This window comes from Chlorocebus sabaeus, chromosome 9, assembly GCF_047675955.1.
Source record: "Chlorocebus sabaeus isolate Y175 chromosome 9, mChlSab1.0.hap1, whole genome shotgun sequence".
NCBI classification, from domain to species: Eukaryota; Metazoa; Chordata; class Mammalia; order Primates; family Cercopithecidae; genus Chlorocebus; species Chlorocebus sabaeus.
The window spans coordinates 90,251,101-90,273,320 of record NC_132912.1 but is presented as its reverse complement, the minus strand read 5'-3'; the positions used below and the strand labels follow the sequence as shown (position 1 = coordinate 90,273,320).

The 22,220-nt window shown below is 45.5% G+C and overlaps 1 protein-coding gene and 1 pseudogene across 9 annotated transcripts in view; both read left to right on the top strand.

Annotated features, from left to right (window-relative positions):
• The first annotated feature begins 10,724 nt into the window (after positions 1-10,724).
• LOC103216201 (protein SHQ1 homolog pseudogene) lies at positions 10,725-13,680 on the top strand (annotated as a pseudogene).
• Positions 13,681-20,217: 6,537 nt separating this feature from the next.
• Positions 20,218-22,220, top strand: part of SGMS1 (sphingomyelin synthase 1) — a 315,346-nt gene continuing 313,343 nt past the window's right edge. For 7 of the 9 annotated variants that reach the window (XM_073019158.1, XM_073019156.1, XM_073019159.1 and 4 more), the window contains exon 1: positions 20,247-20,436. The gene's annotated coding sequence lies outside the window, so the exon portion shown is untranslated. Of the gene's footprint in view, positions 20,437-20,741; positions 21,441-22,220 lie in introns of those variants that run through there. The other 2 variants (XM_073019152.1, XM_073019153.1) reach the window with 2 other exon arrangements.

The following is a 22,220-nucleotide window of genomic DNA, read 5'->3' as shown; positions in this document are numbered from 1 at the left end:
AACATAGTAAGAAAAAATGTCTATACTGTGATTCCTTTGCATTGTAGGTGACATCATCTAAAGTGACTCAAGTGCCCTTGAATTTGAACAGAATAGGGGCAGGTTTATTGCTAAAATACAGGCCTCTTATAAAAGCTTTGGTGCATAGAAATTATGACCTTTATCTACCACATTTTATTTTATTTTTTGAGATAAAGTCTCATTCTGTTGCCCAGGTTGGAGTCCAATGATGTGATCTCGGCTCACTGTAACCTCTGCCTCCCAGGTTCAAGTGATCTTCCTACCTCAGCCTCCCAAGTAGCTAGGATTACAATCATGCACCACTGCACTCAGCTAATATTTATATTTTTAGTAGAGATGGGGTTTCACCATGTTGGCCAGGCTAGTCTTGAACTCTTGACCTCAGATGATCTGCCCACCTCAGCCTCCCAAAGTGCTGAGATTACAGGTGTGAGCCACCACGCCCAGCCCATATTTTACATTATAGTAAATAATGTTTTTGAAACATGGATTCATCTGTAGATAATAAAACTATCTCTGTCCAGAATTACTATTGTCATTGTGTCTGTCAGTGTTTTCTGTTGATTAGTGCTATTAGCCAAAAGGGATTATAAACAGGAAATACATCAGACAGGAGCAAATTAGCAAATTCAGCCATCATTAAAGTTTCACTCAAGTTGTAACACAAGATATGACTTGTTTAATGTTGCTTATACCTGAAGTCATGTTAAATGTGAAGTGTTAAGGAAACTTTGGAGAAATGCACATTGTTAGGATGCTTTCAGGAGTGACTTATTTCTTCTGCTGAAGGAGAATGTCTAAAAGTTCTAGAAAGAAACTGTCAGGCCTCTGAGCCCAAGCCAAGCCATCGCATCCCCTGTGACTTGCACCTATACGCCCAGATGGCCTGAAGTAACTGAAGAATCACAAAAGAAGTGCAAATGCCCTGCCTCGCCTTAACCGATGACATTCCACCACAAAAGAAGTGAAAATGGCCGGTCCTTGCCTTAAGTGATGATATTATCTTGTGAAATTCCTTTTCCTGGCTCATCCTGGCTCAGAAAGCTCCCCCACTGAGCACCTTGTAACCCCCACTCCTGCCCGCCAGAGAACAACCCCCCTTTGACTGTAATTTTCCTTTACCTACCCAAATCCTATAAAATGGCCCCACCCTTATCTCCCTTTGCTGACTCTCTTTTCGGATTCAGCCCGCCTGCACCCAGGTGAAATAAAAAGCTTTATTGCTCACACAAAGCCTGTTTGGTGGTCTCTTCACATGGATGTGCATGACAGAAACAGCTAGCATCTGGAGGGTATTGGTGCCCTTTTATCATAGTGTAATGCTCCAAGAGATTACCTGCTCCTTCTCTCTTGCTGCTCTTCTGGGGTAGTAGAACCCCACCTCTGTGCAAATGGGGCAGTGGAATGTGAGGGGAAAATGGTGGAAGAAACAGCCTCCTGTTAAGACTAATTCCCCTCACCTGGACCAGTGCAGCAGCCTTTTATATGCCTTCTCTGGCCTGCCTTCAGTGCCTTTCAAAACATAATTTGAACTATTTTTGGGAAGATGGAGTATCTTTCTGTACTTCTGCCACTAAGAACAACCCAAAACTCTCAATGTTATATATAAACCAAACATAAGAAGATTTTCAAAGGTGAAAAAAAGAAGCCAGACCACCTAGGGATCTAGGAACTCAAAGTGTAACAAGGTGGTGGGCTCCTTAGATTAGGTTTTTGTCCTATATATCCCAGACTTGGAGAGAAAGAGGTTGACAACCCAGAAATAACAATGTGCACATACAAGTAAAGCCCCAACAAAATCCTACTCTCTCCACCCAAAAGACCAGTAAAAGAGCAAATAGAATTCAGCAACATATATAATAATATATCATGACCAAGTGAGGTTTATTTCAGGCTGGCTCAGTAGTTGAAAATGAAGCTATTTAATCCATTGTATTAACAAGCTAAAGAAAAAATCCTCGATCATAACAATCAATGGATACAGGAAGACTCTGACAAACTTCGACACCCATGAATAATCTTAAAAATGATCAGAAAAATGGGAATAGAGGGGAATTTCCTCAACATAATATAGAATAACTACAAAAAACTGTACATATAACATTATACTGGTTGGGCCTGGTAGCTCACTCTTGCAATTCCAGTGCTTTGGGAGGCAAGAGGATTGCTTGAGGCTAGGTGTTCAAGACCAGCCTAGCCAACAGCGTGAGATCTTATCTCAAAAAATTTTTTTTAACTTTACTTTTAAATACCATCGTGGTGGCAGTTGCATGTAGTTCTAGCTATGTGGGAGGCTGAGGTGGGAAGATTGCTAGAGCCCAGGAGTTTGGTGCTGTAGTGAGCTGTGATCATACCCCTGCACTCTAACCCGGCCAACAGTATCGGGAGAACCCGCTCCCGATGTTTAACATGGGTTCTTTTCTATTTCCCAAGTGTCTTGGCTGGGTTGAGAAATAAAGGGAAAGAACACACGAGAGAGAAATTTAAAGCTGGGTGTCCTGGGGAGACATCACATGTCGGCAGGATGCGTGATGTTCCCCAAGCCGTAAAACCAGCAAGTTTTTATTAGCGATTTTCCAAAGGGGAGGAAGTGCACGAATAGGGTGTGGGTCACAGAGATCACATACTTCACAAGGTAATAAAATATCACAAAGCAAATAGAGGCAGGGCGAGTCACAGGACCACCAGATGAGGTGACATTAGAATTGCTAATGAAGTTTCGGCATGCATTGTCATTGATAACATCTTATCAGGAAACAGGGTTTGAGAGCAGGTAACCTGTCTGACCACAATTTATTAGGTGGGAATTTTTGTCCTTATAAGCCTGGGAGCACTATAGGAGACCTGGGCTTATTTCATCCCTTCGGCTTTGACCATAAAAGATGGGACACCTTAGAAAGGGGCCGTCTATAGGCCTACCTTCAGGGCACATTCTCTTTCTCAGGGATGTTCCTTGCTGAGAAAAAGAATTCAGCGATATTTCTCCTATTTGCTTATGAAAGAGGAGGAATATAGCTCTGTTCCATCTGGCTCACTGGCAGCCAGTTCAAAGTTACCTCTCCTGTTCCCTGAACATCACTGTTATCCTGTTCTTTTTTAAAGATGCCCAGATTTCATATTCAAACACACATGCTCTACAAACAATTTGTGCAGTTGATACAATCACAGGGTCCTGAGGCGACATTTATCCTCCTCAGCTTACAAGGAAGATGACCAGATTAAGAGATTAAAGACAGGCATAGGAAACCATAAGGATATTCATTGGGGAAGTGATAAGTGTCCATGAAATCTTCACAATTTATGTTCAGAGATTACAGTAAAGACAGGTATAAGAAATTATAAAAGTATTAATTTGGGGAACTAATAAATGTCCATGAAATCTTCACAATTTATGTTCTTCTGCTGTGGCTTCAGCTGGTCCCTCTATTCGGGGTCCCTGACTTCCCTCAACACAGCAGTGCAAGACTATGTCTCTTAAAAAAATTCCAGCAAGTTTTAAAAATAGATCTAGTCAACACTAGTCTACAATGTATATAGAAAGGCAGAGGAACCAGAATAGCTAAAACAATTTTGAAAAGGAAGACTAATGTGAAAGGAACCAGTCTTACCTGGTTTCAAGGGTTTCAAGACTTATCATACAGCTTCTATAGTCAAAACTATATGGTATTGGCAGAGGAATAGGCACATAGATCCATGGAACAAAACAGGAAACCCAGAAACTGATACACACAAATATATGCAACTGATGTTTTGATACAGGTGTAAAAGAAATTCAATGGAGGGAAGATAACTTTAATGGTGCTGAGCAATCCTTAAGGTTAAAAAGTGAGCCTCAACCTAAGATTTATACCTTATGCAAAAATTAACTCAAAATAACTCACGGACTTAAATAGAAAATATTAAAACTGTCAAACTTCTAGTAAGAAAAAATCTTCATGAGGTAGGACTCAGCAAAGACGACTTAGACTAGACACCAAAAATATGGTTCATAAAAGGAAAAGCTGATAAATTAGACTGCATCACAATTAAAAAACTTTGCTCTGTGAAAGACTCTGTTAACAGGATAAAAAACAAATTGGAGAGTGGGAAAAGAATTGCAAACCCCGTATTTGACAAAAAGGACTAGTATTTGGAATATGAAAGTAAACTCTCAAAACTCAACATTAAGTCTAATAATTCAATTAGAAAATAGGCAAAAGACCCGAAGAGACACTTCACCAAAGGTAATATACAGATGGCAACTAAGCACATGAAAAGATGTTCAGCTTCGTTGGCCATTAGAGAAACTCAAAGCAAAACCACAACAAGCTATTACTACATACCTATCAGAATGGCTAAAATAAAAAACAGTGGCAACATTAAATTCTGATGAGAATGAGGAGAAACTAGATCACTGGTACATTACTGTTGAGAATGTAAAATGGTGCAGATACTCTGGAAATAGTTTGATAGTTTCTTTATGCATGATAGTTTCTACATGCAGCTACCATATAACTCAGCAATTGCACCCTTGGGCATGTATCCCAGAGAAACAAACTTCATGTTCACACAAAAACCTATAAACAAATGTTTATAGCAGCTCTATTTAAAATCTCTGGACATTGGAGCCAAGCCAGATGTCCTTCAATGTGTGAATGGTTAAACAAACAGTGGCATCCCCATACATGGAACACCACTACTCAGCCCCCTAAAAAGGAGCAAACTATTGACACGTGAAACAACCTGAATGAATGTACAGAAAATTATGCTGAGAGAAAACAGCCAATCCCATGAGGTTCTATACTATATGATTCTACTTATATAACTGTTGAAAAGACAAGATTATAGAAATGGAGAACATATTAGTGGTCACCAGGAGTAAAGTGGGGAGGGCTATCCAGGGACAACAGGAGGGATTCATGTGGTGTTGAAAATGCTTTATCTTGACTGCACCAAGGACAATATCCTGGTTGTGATGTTGTACCATAGTTTTGCAAGATGTTTCCTTTGGGGAAAACTGGGTAAAGGATACATGGGATTTCCCTGTATTATTTCTTACAACTGCATATGAGTCTACAATTATTTCAAAATAAAAAAGCTTAAATTAAAAAACCCTGAACATCTTACTATACCACCTCTCTTCAGTAACGTTTTCACCACAGCTTGAAAGATAAAATCAAAATGTTTAACAATGCTTGATTAGAGCCTATGTGATTAGAACTTGCATGGTCTAACCCAGTGATTCCCAGACTTGGCAGAGTTACCTATGAAACTTATTAAAAAATACTGATGTCTAAGTCTTAGTCCAGCTCAATCAAATGAGGATACGTTGGTGCAACTATACATTCATTAATGTGTTTATCTGATTAAATCTGTCTCACCACCAGACCATAGGCTGTGTGAGGGCAGGCACCAGGACTGTTTATGCTTTCCAGCATATTTCCAGCACCCAATCAGTGTCTGTCACCCAGGAGGTGCTCAGTATTTGTGAAGCAAATGAATGAATGAATAGGGTGAAACAGAAATATCCTCCTCCCCTCTCTTTCTGCCTCCCTGAACCCATGAAAGGGATAAGAAGCCCTCCCTAGTTTCATCCCAGTCTCTCCAGGGCTCCATCACAAAATTGCAGTAGGGATCACAGCATTGCTCCGAGAGAGATCTAACCCACAAGTACGAAATCTGGAAATGATGACAGTGCCTCCTTCTTCACACTCAATCAACAAATTTAATGAAAGTGAAACAGAAGCTGACAAGGAGGCCGACATGACACATACTCTTACTCATGCAGAAATAATAGAAAGCCTTTTAAATGCAACTAAAAAAATTAAAGACACTGACAAAGAAATGAAAAAAAAAAAAAAACAAAAAGATTTTAGGAGAGGAGAAAAACTGGGGGCAAAAAACTCCCAACTTTTGATCTAATAATCACATTTGCAGAAAGTCTCTCTTGTGCTGCTCATGGAGCCAGAGTGGTCCATATAATGTTAATGTGTGAATCAGATTATGCAAAAAGAAAGAAATTCAGCAAATTCCAAGGTATTCTTGGGCGTATTCTGGCGTATTGCCCCACCTCCACCCCAGCATCTATATCAACATTTGCAGTGTGAGTACAACAATTAATATTTTAAACAATTACCTTGAGACATTGCAAGTTCTGAAATGTGATAAGAATCTCAGCCCACAAATCCACAAACACCAGAGTGTGGGAAATATAACTATATGTAACTCCACTTAATTTTTATCTCTATACCACTACCACCACCACTACCACTACTACTTATTCTACCTATCTGATGGTAAGCTTATCCTTTTAAAAATCTCGGCATCATTTTACTCACTCATATACAGTATTTTAAAAAATTTGGGTGGGGGCAGGGTTTTGCAAATACTCCCTGGAATTGTCAAGGCTTCCACAGGTGAAGTATTGTGGGGTGGAAGGGCAGCAAGGCCTTTCGTGTCTGGCAGCTCTGCCATTTGGATTCATGGTTTGGGCTTGGGAACCTTTATTAGGCTGCTTATAGTTAGTTATATCTGCTCTCTGGCCTTGCTTTCTCCCTGACGTTGATACTGGAAAGCTGGTATACACCCTTTTCTTTCCCCTCCCTCTCCTTTTTCCAAACACAATGGCCTTCTAGTGTGGGGTGAAAAGAAGCTCCACTCATTCCCCTTCCTGAGATATCTTGTCTCAGGAAAATATCTTGTCCCAGTTTCTTGGGGCTTAAACTTTGGGAAACAAAGGCAGGAAATCTAACAGGCTTTCTGCTCTCACTGGAGGCTAGGAACACAGGCCAAAACATCTGCTGGGGTGGGGACAGGTTTGAGGGAGAAGAAAAAGGAGGAAAATGAGATATATAGAGATGGAAAAATAGATTATTCCAACATGTTGTCTTGGAATGACAGCTAACATTACCTGCTCACACAGTATGCCAAGTGCTCTGGTAAGTGCTTTATGTGGATTATTATGGAGAAATGCTCACAACCTGAAAATAAGTTGGTTTTGTTATTCACATTTTATAGGCAAGGAAACTGAGGTTCCAGGAGGTTTACTCATTTAACTGATGTCACACAGCTAATAAGTAGCAGGGCTCAGATTTGTGCCCAGTTTCTGATTCCAAAGCCCATGCTTTTAACCACTGCAGGAAAAGATAGTGATGTTTAAGATCCTGCAGGATAGGAAAGGGTATGAATCCATTTTAGGACTATTTTTCTAATCATGGGGATTGAAATAAAAAAGAATACAGGGCTTAAGCAGTGGCCTCAGTCAATAGAAACATTCAGTTAACCAGGATTCCATGAGGCTTTTCTGGCCTGGCCACTTTTCCCTCCAGCTGTGGTGGTTTCTCCTCCCAGTCCCCAGCTGTGTTCCTGTCTCTGGTTCCCTGAGTGTTGCTCTCACTGTTTTTCTTGGCACCTTTATCCCTGTGGTTCTACCTTTTGATCTTTCTGTTTCTTGCCCCTGGCTCCACTCCATGACTTCTGGTTCATGATGAAGGAACTTATGCTTCAATCTTGCAGTTTTCTTTGAGAGCTAACCCAGTAGACTTTAGCTAGGGCTCATGCCAACGGCCCTTATGGGTTCTTTCATTTTTGCCTGCTAGGTTTCCCTATGAGGCTCTCCAGTGCTCTTTCCCAGCTGCCAGATGCCCACCATGACTAGCCCTCCAGGGTCACTTGGTGAGCATTTAAACACTTAGGTCTCAGCAGTACCCTGGGAGAGGACCAACATCTCCTGTTGCAGCAGGTAACGTCAGTGTCCATATATCTCAAAGTGTCTGTAGTAAGAAGCCATGTAGAGAACTGTTCCATTTAATGCATACAGCCAGGCCAGGCAACCCCTTAACAGTGAGAGCTTTTCGCTCACAAGGAAGCCTTTAACAACCATCCGGAGGTGAACAAGGGGCTTAAAATGATTGACTTGTCAGACAGGCAAGTTTTTTAAAACACAAAAACTGTCGCATTAACCTTGTTGTAGCCCCAGGAGTTATTGAGCCATGTGTAACTACTACCACACTCTTTAAAACTACAATGTTCAGTGCCATTAAAATAGCTTGGCCAAAACCACAGATGGGTCACCAAGTTACAAGTGAAAACAGGAAAATAATGGGATGGGTGGGAGTGGGGACACACATGTACAAAAGTGAGGCAATTCAAAGAGAAAATAATGCAAGTAGTTATTATAGAAACACATTGAAATTTGTAAATTTGTCCTTCGAAATTTCTCCCTCCTCTGCCTCACTTCAATGGTGCAAAGTCCCTTCAGGTTCTGATGTGATAATTGATTATTGATCTTCCTGCCTTTACCTACATGGTCTTTCTTTATAATTCCCCAAATCCTGTGAAGAGTTAATGTCATCCCCAGTGTAGACACGAGAAAATGAGGCCCCAATAGGTTATCAAACATTTGGACAGGGTCTGGTGGACAGTAAGCTACTTTTCTATTATATGACACTGACTATAGTAGGCCGTAAGGAGTAGATTTAGGGATTTGAGGAAGAGCCCATATATCCAGTTTAATGGCCGGCCTTTTTGTAGTCTTCAAATTAAAACATGTAATGTCTGTCCATTCTGCCTTATGCAAGATTGATTAGGGCCAGAGTAGAAAGCACTATGGTTGCAATATAAGGAACTTCTCTTTCCTTTGGCATTTGATAAAAAATTCTGTAGAGCCGTTATTCAGGCCGGGGAGTTTTTAAAAATGTTTATGCCTGGGCTGCACCCCATAGCAATTATATCAGACTCCCATAGTATGGACCCCACGCATCAGTACTTTTAAAACTCCCCAGGTGTTTTCCCTTGTTGCCAGGGTCAAATACCAGGGCTCTAAAACAGTGGTTCTCAAAGTCGAATATGCAGCAGAATCACCTGGAAGACCTGTGAAAACACTGGTTGCTAGGACCCACTCTTACAGTTTCTGATTCAGTAGGGTCCAGGGTGGGTCCCAAGGATGTGCATTTCTAGTAAGTTCCCAGGTCGCATGATATTCCTCATCTGAGGACCATACCTGGATAATTGGGGAGGTAAGTCGAGCGAAAGTAAACCCAGTCTATGCTTCTGCTCTCTTTCTTACTGTTTATGAGGTTATAAGAAGTTTGTGTCTGATTCTCCTCCATGTCTTTCCACAGTGCTAACTCACCCAACAAGAATATTAGAAGAACATCATTTGCTGTGTAAATGATAAATAGTCTGTGAGCATCAGAAGTGTTTTTAAATAAATCAGGCAATGCATTCTATCAGGCTTTGAATGAGTTCTAAGGAGTTTACCAACATTTGCAGTAGGAAAATAAACATCTTTCAAAGAAAATGTATCCTCAAATGTAGTTGTGCTACTCATTCTAACAGCATTTTTAAAGCCTTTGCAATAACTCCTCTTTATTATTTTTAATGAAGTCAAGTTATAAAGTTTGTGGACAGGGAAAAAACCTTGAGCCTATCAGGGTAGGGTTGTCAGATTTAGGAAAACAAACATACACATGCACGCACACAGGAAATCCAGTTAAATTTCAGTTTCAGATAAATAATGAATAATTTTTTAGTATAAGTATGTCCCATGCAATATTTGACAACCCTGATCGGGGATAAACATTGGGATGGGAATAACATAAATGCCTGCTGTGGAGAACCGGGACATACCATATCCATTTTTGTTTTATGGATATACAGAATTACTTACTTGATCTTGTACCTTGAACAATGAGAACTCAACAAACATTGGCTGAATTGATAGAATATGAATACCTAAGATATAAATGCAATATATGAAAGTGCTGAGTGATTTCAAAGAAGAATGCTTGATCGACTTAAGATTGCAGTGTCTTTTGATTTAGTTATCCCACTTTGATCATTGTCTAAACCAGTGATTCTCAACTGAGGATGATTCCCCCATACCAGGGGACATTTGGCAATGTCTGGAGATACCTTTGGCTGTCACAAGTGGGTGGGGGAGGTGCTACTGGCATCTATTTGTTTGAGGCCAGGAATGCTGCTAAACGCCTGATGATGTACAGGACGGCCTCTGGCAACAAACAATTACCTGGCCCAAATGTCCACAGAGCTGGGGTTGAGAAATCCTGGTCTAGATCATAGTGCAGAGGATTTAGCAAATCTTTCGTTGAATTTTTTTGGCTGTGTCCTGGAGTGCGTTGGTCTCTCATTCTTCCAGGTGTCAACGGAGGAAAGATGGTTTCTCTTATTATACTGTGAAGGAATGGGTGGAAGAATTTTGATATGCTTCTTCGAAATCTTATGAAACAAGGAAGGTGCTGCTGAGGTTCCAGAAAAGGTGCCAGTCTTCAGTTGCTGCTGTTCTTCCTATAGTCTGGCCTACATTTCAAGCTTTTGAGGAGTTCATGCAGGAACTACGAAATTTAGGTGAGTGCGCTATATCAATCTCCCCTTCTTTAGTGTGGGAGATATAATTTTTGTCTCAACCTTCCAATTAGTTCTGGCCATCCAGGACTTGTTTGCAAATGGTAACTGGAGGAGGTGCTGACCCAACATGTATTCGTTATTTTGTGTACTACCACTGTTGATATAATACATGTACTTTGTACTAAATACAGCAACAATGAACATTCATAATACATTGAACAATATCTTACGTTTTCATTTATGTATACCTCTAATGAACTATGAAACATTTTACAGACATATATTCTTATTAAAGAACTAATTAATTCTCATGATACCCATGGGAAGCAAAGTGGGGGTGGGTTATATTATTCCCATTTTACTAGGAAATAATTAAACCTTGCCTAGAGTTACACATTGACTATTTGAAAAGCCAGGAGTAAATTACAAGTCTTGACAATGGTACCATGTCTGCCAGCCAGGGCAGGGTTCTGCTGATGGCACTGATTCATCGGTCCCTGGTTAATGCCCAGGCATAAATGTCTAATTTGAAAATCCTTTTTAAATGTAATGAGGCAGATTGTGAAGGGTGGTTGCTAATTAGAGAAGAAGGATAACATACCAAGGACATTTCCATTCCTGGTGGTTTACCCTTTTTAAACAAAAACATACCAGTGAAAAGTAGAAAAGAAAATCATACATTACGGTTCAATAACTGTTTACTATGGGCTACTCGGTGCCAAGTCCTATGTTAGGTCTCTGAAAGATGAAAACTAAATATATATCCTTGATAGAAATTTAATATGTAATCGAAGAATCAAGACTTATGTGCAAGAAACATGCAGAGAACTGTAAAAGACATAATATAATCAAGTGCCAAAATGTGTGTATAGGAGGTTTCTGTGTCCTGGAAGGCAGACTTTTTTTTAAATTTTTTTGAGGCAGAGTCTCATTCTGTCGCCCAGGCTGGAGTGCAGTGGTGTGATCTCAGCTCATTGCAACCTCTGCCTCCTGGGTTCAAGGGATTCTCCTGCTTCAGCCTTGCGAGAAGCTGGGATTACAGGTGCCCACCACCACGCCCGGTTGATGTTTGTATTTTTAGTAGAGTAGGGGTTTCACCATGTTGGCGGGGCTGGTCTCGAACTCCTGACCTCAGGTCAGGATCCACCCGCCTCTGCCTCCCAAAGTGTTGGGATTACAGGCGTGAGCCACTGCCCCTGGCCCAGACATCTTTTATTTTAAAAGGGTGAAAGTGGAGAGAGTTGCGTGGCGGGACCGCCGCGGCAGTGAGGGCGAGCCGCGCTGGCCCTTGAGTCCAGTGTGGCGATGCTGACCCTGGCGTTCGACCTCCTCAGCCAGGAGCCAGACTTCCTGACCATCGCAGTCTGCATGCCCTACGCCCGATCTCTGAGTTCAACGTCTACTTCGAGGGGTCTGACTTCTAGTTCTACTATGCCAAGCCGTACTTTCTCAAATTAACCCCTCCTGGAAGAATTGCAGAAAATGGAAGTGAGCAAGGGTCCTATGATGCAGATAAAGGAATTTTTACCATTCACCTGCCCCAAGAAACCCCTGGCCAGCATTTTGAGGGGCTGAACATGTGTTGCTCTTCTGGCACCAGGAAAATTCGGGACAGCAAAACCACCTGTGGAAGAAATAGGTGCTTTGAGATTCCTGAGGAAGTAGTTGACGATGAAGAGTTTGATTGGGAAATTGAGCAGACACCTATGAAGAGGTATTAGAAAGTGTTTTGAATCCGCAGTGCCACTATGGGTTCAGAAACTTATGATGAGGGGTGTTTTAGCGGTTACAGGATGAATTGAATGACATTATTAAGGATCCAGATTTCACCCCTGCAGCTGAACGAAAACAGAAGCACCTGGCAGCTGAGCTGGCCAAGTTTGATCCTGATCATTATCTAGCTGACTTTTTTGAAGCTGAGGCAGTTGAACAGATTTTGAAGTATAATCCTTGGTGGACTAACAGATATTAAAAAACGACAGCCTTTTTGGAAAAGAGTCAGAAGCAAGAAAATCATGCTGCATTAGTGTCTTTTTCTGAAGAAGAGAAATATCAGCTACAAGAATTTGTCAATAAGTCTTTTTTTTTTTTTTTTGGTTGTTGTTGTTTTTTTGAGATGGAGTCTCGCTCTGTCGCCCAAGCTGGAGTGCAGTGGCTGGATCTCAGCTCACTGCAAGCTCCGCCTCCCGGGTTTACGCCATTCTCCTACCTCAGCCTCCCGAGTAGCTGGGACTCATAGACGCCCGCCACCTCGCCCGGCTAGTTCTTTGTATTTTTTAGTAGAGACGGGGTTTTACCGTGTTCGCCAGGATGGCCTCGATCTCCTGACCTCGTGATCCGCCCGTCTCGGCCTCCCAAAGTGAATAAATCTTATCTGTTAGACAAGAGAGCTTGTCGTCAAGTGTACTACAGTTTGATTGATATCCTTTTGGCATATTGCTAAGAAACCCATGCCACTGAAAGAGAGAAGGATGTTGAATCTGCATGGAATATCAGGAAACTGAGTCCAACACTATGCTGGTTGGAGACTTGGACTAATGTTCATGATATCATGGTGTCTTTTGGAAGAAGGGTGTTGTGTTACCCGCTCTATCGCCATTTCAAACTGGCGATGAAGGCCTACGGGGAGACTATAAAGATATTGCAACTAGGTAGTGCAGTTTTAAAGTGTCTCCTGGATATTCACAACATTTTTCAGGAAAACGACCCAGCATATATACTGAATGATCTCTACATCTCAGACTACTGTGCGTGGATTCAGAAAGTCAAATCCAAAACGTTGGCAGCTCTTGCAGAAGCCTTAAAGGAAGTCTCCCTTACAAAGGCCCAGTTGGGGTTAGAACTGGAAGAACTAGAAGCAGCAGCACTTCTTGTCCAGGAGGAAGAATCTGCATTAAGAGCAGCCCATTCAGTTTCTGGGCAGCAGAAACTTTGCTCCAGCTCTCAGGCAAGTGATTTGGAGGACTCAGACAGCACTGTGTCATCTGGAAACGAAGACTCAGACTCAGATTCAGAACAAGATGAACTCAAAGATAGTCCATCTGAGACAGTCAGTTCTTTGCAAGGTCCCTTTCTTGAAGAAAGCGGTGCCCTTCTTATTGTTGATGGTGGAATATGCACAAACACAGCCATCCAGGAGTCTGATACCAGTCAAGGAAAGTTACTTGCCTCTTGGAGTGTCTGGGCCTCTGATAGAGGAGCTTGGGGGAACAACTGAAGACCACAGTTCAGGTTTCTGAACCCAAGGGCACCACTGTTGTAAACCACAGTAATATGCAGGAGAGAGACGGCTGTCAGACACCAAATATTTGACTCTCAAGTGGTTTTATTCATTGTTGAGAAATATGTTAGATTTGGTTTCATTTACCAAATGAGAATTCCTCATTTTCACTTTGTAATTTTTCTTAGTATATATAGTCAGCTTGCTGCTGTATTTGTGGGTTCCACATCAACCAACTACAGATCAAAAATATTTAAGAAAAAATTGCATCTGTACCAAACATGTATACTTTTTTTACTTATTATTCTCTACAGAATACAGTATAACAACTATTCCCACAGCAATTACATTGTATTGGGTCATATAAGTAATCTAGTGATGATTTAAAGTATACAGGAGGATATGGGTAGGTTATATGCAAATACTGTACCTTTTTTTAAATCAGGGACTTGACCGTCTGAGGATTTTGGTATCCAACTCCCCACAGATACTGGGATGACTTTATGACATTGTTTTTCCATCAGTGAATGTTTATACCTTTTGGTTTCCTTGCTACAACTGTGAAGATAAAGTTCAAATCACATTTACCAAATATTTCAAGCTGAAAATAATAGTTCTACTGCCAGTGTCTCCAGAATGTGGAGCCCATTAATATTTTAATTTTAGGCCGGGCGCGGTGGCTCAAGCCTGTAATCCCAGCACTTTGGGAGGCCGAGACGGGCGGATCACGAGGTCAAGAGATCGAGACCATCCTGGTTAACACGGTGAAACCCCGTCTCTACTAAAAAATACAAAAAACTAGCCGGGCGAGGTGGCGGGCGCCTGTAGTCCCAGCTACTCGGGAGGCTGAGGCCGGAGAATGGCGTGAACCCGGGAGGCGGAGCTTGCAGTGAGCTGAGATCCGGCCACTGCACTCCAGCCTGGGCAACAGAGCTACACTCCGCCTCAAAAAAAAAAAAAAAAAATTTAATTTTAGCTTTACTGAGGTATACTTGACACCCGATAAACTGCACATATCTAAAGTATACAGTATGTTGGCATATGTATACTCTGCGTAAAACTATCACCGTGATCAAGGTGAGAATCGGACCCATCATCCCCAAGTGCCCTTTTGCTCTAATATTAGTTTGCCTGTCCTAGACTTCTGTGCAAATTGAATCATACAATATGTATCCGTTTTTGGTCAGCCTTATTTTACTCAGTATAATTATTTTGAGATTCATTCACGTGGTAGCATGTGTCAAGTTTTCGTTTTCGTGTTTTTCATTGCTGAGTACTACTTCATTGAATACATTCATTGACATACTGATGGACACTTGGGTTGTTTCCAGTTTGGGGCTGTTATAAATAAAGCTGTTATGATCATTTGTATACAAAAAAAAAAGGAGAAATTGGAGATGGACCTTGGAATATTAGTAAGATTAAGTGACCAGTGGGAATCTGGGGGGAATAGCAGTCAACTAGACAAGAGGGTTAATGAATATAGGTAGGGTTGTTCTTGCTACTCTCTGGAAGAGATTAACAACTTGGGAGCTCTCAAGTGGTCGTTTCATGGAACTGAAGGTAAAAAGCCAGAAAGCACAGGGAGAGAATAAATAAAAATGCAGAGGAGACAGAGGGAGACTTTCTGGGTTCCTTTCAACACTCCAGTTCCTGGTTCCCATCTCATCCTGAGCCTCAGCAGCATTCCTGATCTACCCTGGTATCTTCAAATAAATTCCAATTTTTTGTCGATGAACAGGAGAAGCCAAGCAGTTACTGAAGCCAGGAATCCTAGCCAGGAACACAGGAATGAGCACAGAACGTTGAGTATTATCAGATCTAAGCCTTGGGGCCAATACTTGAAATGACCTTTGTTGTCTTTAGCTAGTTTTTTTTGGTTAGCCTTGGTTTGGAACCCAGGTTGGCCAGAAGAGTTTAAAGGGCTAAGCGGGGGCTCCTAAGGTCTCGTTCCTGTTACTTAGGCTACGTGGCTCTGGATCCCATTGAGACAAATTTGCATGGATAGAAACAAAAGCCTCCTTGCTTCCAGAGCACTATTTGAACTTTGACTACAGGTTGTTGGTAGTGATACCTATAACATCTCCTATTTAATTCACCAGTTTAGGCTGTGCAGAAGACAGATGAATCTTGAAGAATGACTGTGGAATGTCATAAATGTAATCAGATGGGGACTCCAATTTCAGCTGCTCTCCCGGAAGTAGTACCTTTATTGGCGCAGATTAACACATTGCTATGCAGCTGGGGAAGATCTGACATTTGGTATGCACTTATTTACCTTGCTAATGCCTTTTCCTCCATACTAATTTGCAAGGTCAATCAGAAGTGATTTGCTGTGCCGGGCGCGGTGGCTCAAGCCTGTAATCCCAGCACTTTGGGAGGCCGAGACGGGCGGATCACGAGGTCAGGAGATCGAGACCATCCTGGCTAACCCGGTGAAACCCCGTCTCTACCAAAAAATACAAAAAACTAGCCGGGCGATGTGGCGGGTGCCTGTAGTCCCAGCTACTCGGGAGGCTGAGGCAGGAGAATGGTGTAAACCCGGGAGGTGGAACTTGCAGTGAGCTGAGATCCGGCCACTGCACTCCAGCCTGGGCGACAGAGTGAGACTCCGTCTCAAAAAGAAAAAAAAAAAAAAGAGAAAGAAGTAATTTGCTGTTACCCAACAGGGCCAATAGTATGTCTTCCCAGTGTTGCTACAGGCTCCATTAGTTCTCCCGTTCACTGCCATAATAGTCTGAAGTGATCTTGATTGTTCTGACATTCCACAAAACATCACACGGGCCCACGCTGTTGATGACATTATGTGATCATCATTGGATCCCATGAGTACGAAGTAGCAAGTACTTTAGATGCCTTAGTAAGATGTATGCTAGAGGGTGAAAGATAGACCTACAAAAATTAAGGTGGTGGGAGAGGCCCGCCTTCTCAATGGTGAGCGATGGCTACTGCTGAAAGGTCCACTGAATAAAACCACATTTTAAATCAGGTAGTTTACCTTCTAAAGGTAGAAAAGTCATTCATTTGGAACCAAACCACTTACTTCAGAATAGCTGTTCGGGCAAGTGAAGCATTTGCCTCAGTATTTGCTCTTAGTATTATTTTTCACATGATTTCTAATGACAGATTGTGACTTGGAGGTGATTCATTTTTGTTTCCTAGTTGTCTTGACAGCAACCTAATTCATGATATTCTGTGTACTTGAGAATCCAAAAATTTTGCAATCCAACAATATGATGTTTACTAAAATTTTCCTAAGAAATACACTGCTAGGCCAGGCACAGTGGCTCATGCTTATAATCTCAGCACTTTGGGAAGCCGAGGCCAGTGGATTACTTGAGCTCAGGGGTTCAAGACCAGCGTGGGCAACATGATGAAACCCCGTCCGCCCAAAATATAAAATTTAGCCGGGCATGGTGCCTTGCACCTGTGGTCTCAGATACTCAGGAGGCTGAGGGTGGAGGATCACTGGAGCCGTAGAAGTCAAGGCTGCAGGGAGCTGTGATGGTGCCACTGTACTCCAGCCTGGGTGACAGAGTGACTCTGAAGAAAAAAAAGGGCACTGATAAAAATTCTTTAAGACTGGATGGACTGAAAAGGGAGAATTATTTTTATTAAAAAAATTTTTTTTGGTTACAAATAATAGTGACTTACGGACCATAACTAAATATAATTTCAAGGAGGGGCAACTCTCTTAAAGTCACTTCACTCAGAATTTACTTTTACTGGCCGGGCGCGGTGGCTCAAGCCTGTAATCCCAGCACTTTGGGAGGCCGAGACGGGCGGATCACGAGGTCAGGAGATCAAGACCATCCTGGCTAACACGTGAAACCCCGTCTCTACTAAAAAAATACAAAAATTAGCCGGGAGCGGTGGCGGGCGCCTGTAGTCCCAACTACTCAGGAGGCTGAGGCAGGAGAATGGCGTGAACCCGGGAGGTGGAGCTTGCAGTGAGCTGAGATCCGGCCACTGCACTCCAGCCTGGGGGACAGAGCGAGACTCCGTCTCGAAAAAAAAAAAAAAAAAAAATTTACTTTTACTGCTATGGTGATTTCTTTTTAGATTTCTTTCTGTATTTATTTATGCTTTTATTTTTATGTATGGTGTATTTATGACTTTTTCCTCTCTGAATTATTTTAATGAAACTGAAAATAAAGTTAATGAAACTGAAATTCTATGCCTTGCTTTTTTCCATGTGCTACATATATCCTCCTAAAATTACTCATGAAAAATTTAAAAGGATTTTATTATGAAACATTTCAAACATACAGAAAATTAGAAAAAAAAATTATGCCAGTACCCTAGACACACTATTTACATTCAAGAAGTATTAATATTTTGAAAAAATTAGTTATCTTGCATGCGGGGGGGTGGGGTGCATTTTAAAGTACATCAAAGACCAGACGCTTACTTGAGTTTCAGGAAGTCCAAAGCTTACAGCACGTTCTGGATAGCACTGGAGAGAAACCAGCACTGGAGAGAAACCAACACGGGAGAGAAACCAGCCGGCAGTTTTCTGGCACTCCCTTAGTTTGAAAAAATTTACATCACAAGCAAGCAAGCCTTCCTTTCACCTTTTAGGTGCAAACTGACAAAAATAACCAGTAGGGCTACTATACTTCAGAGCCTTGCCCCCAGTAGATACTCAAAACACGCAGTTGAACTGAATTTCAGTTATTTTAAAGCCGTACTTGACAAACGTATGTGACAAACGTCCCTTCCTAATTTTCCTGAGAAGAGCAGTACTATGTCTTAAAGGCTAAAAACCCAGAGGAGCCAGGAGTGGAGGGTGCAATAAAATGCCTGCATTGGGGCAGATTGCCTCTTTTTGAATCCCTGACTCCTCACTGTGCTTTGGGGAAAACTACGGAAATTTTCACTGCCCAGCTTATTAAAATAGACTGCTTAGCTGAAATATAGAGGCGTCCATGACAACTACCTGGAGGGCTTTGTTAATCAGATTGCAGGACCCCACCCGCAGCTGCTGGTTCTGTAGGTCTATGTGGGGCCGAAAACGTGCATTTCTAACAAATTCTAGGGTGACAGTGACGCGGCAGGTCCCGAGACATCAGGAAACCCAAGGGACTGGAAGCAGGCCCTCAATAAATGTTTACTATGAACATCAGCACCATCAAAGCTGCCCACCAGCAGGGGCCGCGGGGTATGCGCCGCAGGGAAGAGCACGGTCTCTGTCCAACGTCCCTGCTGGTACATCACTCCTCTGCAGGGACTAGGTTAGAACCGGGAGGCAGCCGGAGCAGCGCTCTCGCTGGATAACGGAAGAGGACTCCCTCGCCAACTTCCGCCTCTGGGGAAAAGCTGGGGCCCTGCGCCAGCGGAGTTCTGCTGTCTCAATTTCGCCGCAGTTTGCTTCTGGCCCGGGCGAGAACCTGTCCTCTGGGCAAGCCAGGAGTCGGTGCAGGACTCCCGTACCCCAAGGCGAGGCGGAGGCAGGTGCCGAACGGAGGCCAGACCCCGGCACCCGGAGCCCGACTGGAGGGCGTGGCGGGGGAGGACGGCGTTCGCTCCAGTCCCTGCAGCTCCCGGGTCGGTTCCCAGCGCCCGCGGCCCGATGGCCCGGCGGAAGATGGCTGCCCGGAGCGCCGCGGACAGTCACGTGTCACGCCGGGCCCGTCGCGCGCTCCCTCCCCCGCTCGCCAAGTCCCCGACCCCGCGGGAGGGACGGCCTCGGGCTACCTCTAGGCCACCGAGGTGCGGCGCGGGCCGGCCAGGCCGGGCGGGCGTCGGGGCGGGAAGGCCAGCTCTCCCCGCTGTCCATCCTAACTTGGCCGCTGGGGCTCCGCTCGGGGAGCAGAGGAAAACCTTCGGGCGAGCCGCACCAGGTGGGGCTACTGGGCATGCGCGGGCTCCGGCCCCGGCCTCGCCGCTCTCCGGGTTTTCGCCGCAGCTCGGAGGGGCGGCGGGAGGTGGGGCCCAAGCGGGGCGGGGCGGCTCTGACGCACCCGGAGTTTTCACCTCGGGCGGTTAGAGCTCTTGCGCCTCCCTTACGCTCCCAGGCGTCGCCCGAGGCTTTATTTTTTGTTGTGGGAGAAAGATGAGTCTATGGTTAGAGGTTTGAAAATGGGCCTAATAGTCAGGTCGGCCGTTTCCTATGAATGATCCATCAGGTGTTAATCCCAAGTGTCGCAGCCCTTGGGCTAGGTGGGAAAGAGAATCCAGGAGTAGTTCGCAGACTCGTGCCTGGCTTCCAGCAAGCTGAGTTTGCGTTCCCTGATTTGTGACTAGCTCTAGCGGCTGCCGTCTCCGGCCCTGCCCCAAGGGATTTACCGTCCCTGATTGTAAAACCTGACTACCTCTCGGCCTTACTTAGTGGGCCCCTAAAAACGCTAGGGAAAGCGCCCGCCTTCTCCGTTTCCCATTACTTGAAAGTAAAATTCAAGGGGTCCAAACCGCAACTGTCCCTTGGTTCGGGGGTCCCGCTCGGTCCCGGGAGGAGTCCCCTGCGGACCCCGCCCGGCCGTCCCGCCCCCCCGGCCGCCGCGAACACCCGGAGGAGCGGAGTCGCGTGGCGCGGGAAGCCGGGCCGGCTCGGGCCGCGGACTGGGCATGCTCGGCAGCCCGGGAGGCTCGCGGTGTTAAGTCGGAAGCGTTCGCACCAGCGGGGCAGCGGCGGCGGGCGGCGGGCGGCGGGCGGCGGGCGGCGGGCGGCGGGCAGGTCGGGAGTGAGAAGGACCGGCTAGGGCAGACTGCTCTCCCCTCGCGCCTAGGGAGCCGGTCGGAGAGCGCGATTGGGGTGCGGAGCCCCGACGCTGCCCTGCCCCGGATTTCATTCCGCGGCGGGGGGCTCCGCGAGCGGAATTCCGGCTGCTGCCGCGACTCCAGTGCAAGTGAGTCGTGGGGACGGGACAGAGAGCCGGCCTCGCGATCGCGGGGGCCGGTCGGACACCTGTCTCGCGGGTCCGGCCTTATGCCGGGGAGCGGCGGGCAGGCTGCCCTGGGGCGAGGGGGCGTGAGCGCAGCCCGCGCGGTGCCGCGCGCGTACCTGGCGGGCACTCCCCCAGAGCTGCTGCTCCCTGGGGGTGGGCACAGCAGGGAGGTCCGGCGGCCGGGATCCGGGCTCGGAGGGGGCGGGCCGCCGGCGGGGCTCCCCGGCTAAGTTGGGGCGGGGAGGAAGGAGGAGGCGTCAGTGGGCATCTTTTAAGAGCTACTGCGTGCGGGCTGGAAGGCTGCCTAGTGTCGGATTGGGGCGCTCGGGAGGCGAGGAGCCTTTGGGCAGTGGCCCACCGGGGGTCCGGAGACCCCCCCCCAGGGGCCGGCTCCAATCACGGCCCCACCCCCACAGCCTAGGTGGCGGTGTGACAGTTGGTACCTTCGGGCCAGATCGCAGCCGGCCAGGCGCCCACTGTTTCGGGATCCCCCCATAGTGGCCCCTCAATGCCCCCTGACGACGAAACAGGTGGGACTCCCCCTCCCCGAGGAGAGGGCTTCTCCCCAGGCCGCGTAACAGCCCCCCAGGCCCGCGGGCGGCTCTGAGACCCCGCAGGGCTGCCCCCGCTGGGCGGGGACGTTTAGGGGCAAGGCCTGGAGGGGCATCGGCGCAGCCCAGAACTGGACAGTCTCTCCAGGACACAGCTTTTCCGTGACAGAGGGGGTCTGCGCTACCCCCCAGCGACGTGTCAAGGGCAAAACAGCGGCAGCAGCGGCTGCCTCTCCCACCGTCTTAACCCGAACTCGGGCTTGTGGCATCCTCCCGTGGGCCGGGTAGAGTGCCATAGTCCAGCTAACGGATTCAGCCTGGAGCGTTCTGGTGAATGCTGCTTTCCTCTTTGGTGCCGCGAAGTAGAAATCGGGAGGAGGGTTGTCATGGCCGGAGGGAGCGAAGAGAATCCAGGCAGGTGCTTCTCAGATGTTTCTTTTCACCTTCAAACAGTACAGACTTCAGCGGTACACGCTTGCGAAACCAAGTGAAGGCTGCTTTCTGAAAGGGAAGTTTATTTTCTATGTTCTGGGGCCTGTCGACTATTTTAGCTCCCTTGACATTTACCTTCCTGGACCTTTAAAGCTGTTTGGACAGGTTATTTTGCTTTCAGGTTTGGAGATGTTTCTGGTTGGTTCCCTGGATGTGGAAGTGGCGAATGTCTGATGTGCTGTACTGTGAACTCCCCACGCTTCCTGGCACTGGGGGTTGAACATTCAGGGGGTACTGAGTGGGCCGAAGGAGAGGAGTGGGACTGGTGACGTAGGAACGCGATGGGAGTTGCCTAGAGCTGCCCAGATGGAACGGGGTTGGTGGCTGTTTTGGCCTGTGCAGAAGGGGAGAGGGCGGGGCGTTTCATTGGTCGGGGTGTGAAATGTCCACGGGCTAAGGCAGCGGGGGATGGGTGCCTGTCTGGTCAGTGCTCCAAGGGAAGCCCAGGGATGTTTGGTGATTCAGCAGGTGGCAGCTTTCCAGCTCTGAAGACATGCCGTGGCCAAGCAAAGAAGCAAGCAAGCAAGCAAGCAAGCAAGCAAGCAGCAGCCTGTGCCTGCTGTCGGAGGCGCCAGCTTTGGGGGAACCTCCAGGAGCTGCCTTCTGCCTGTGGCAGCTCACTTGCCTTATCTTGCTTCCTGTTTAGCTCTGGAGGCCCTGGTTTTTCGAGTTTCCTTACTGCGCCTCTTAAAATATACAGCA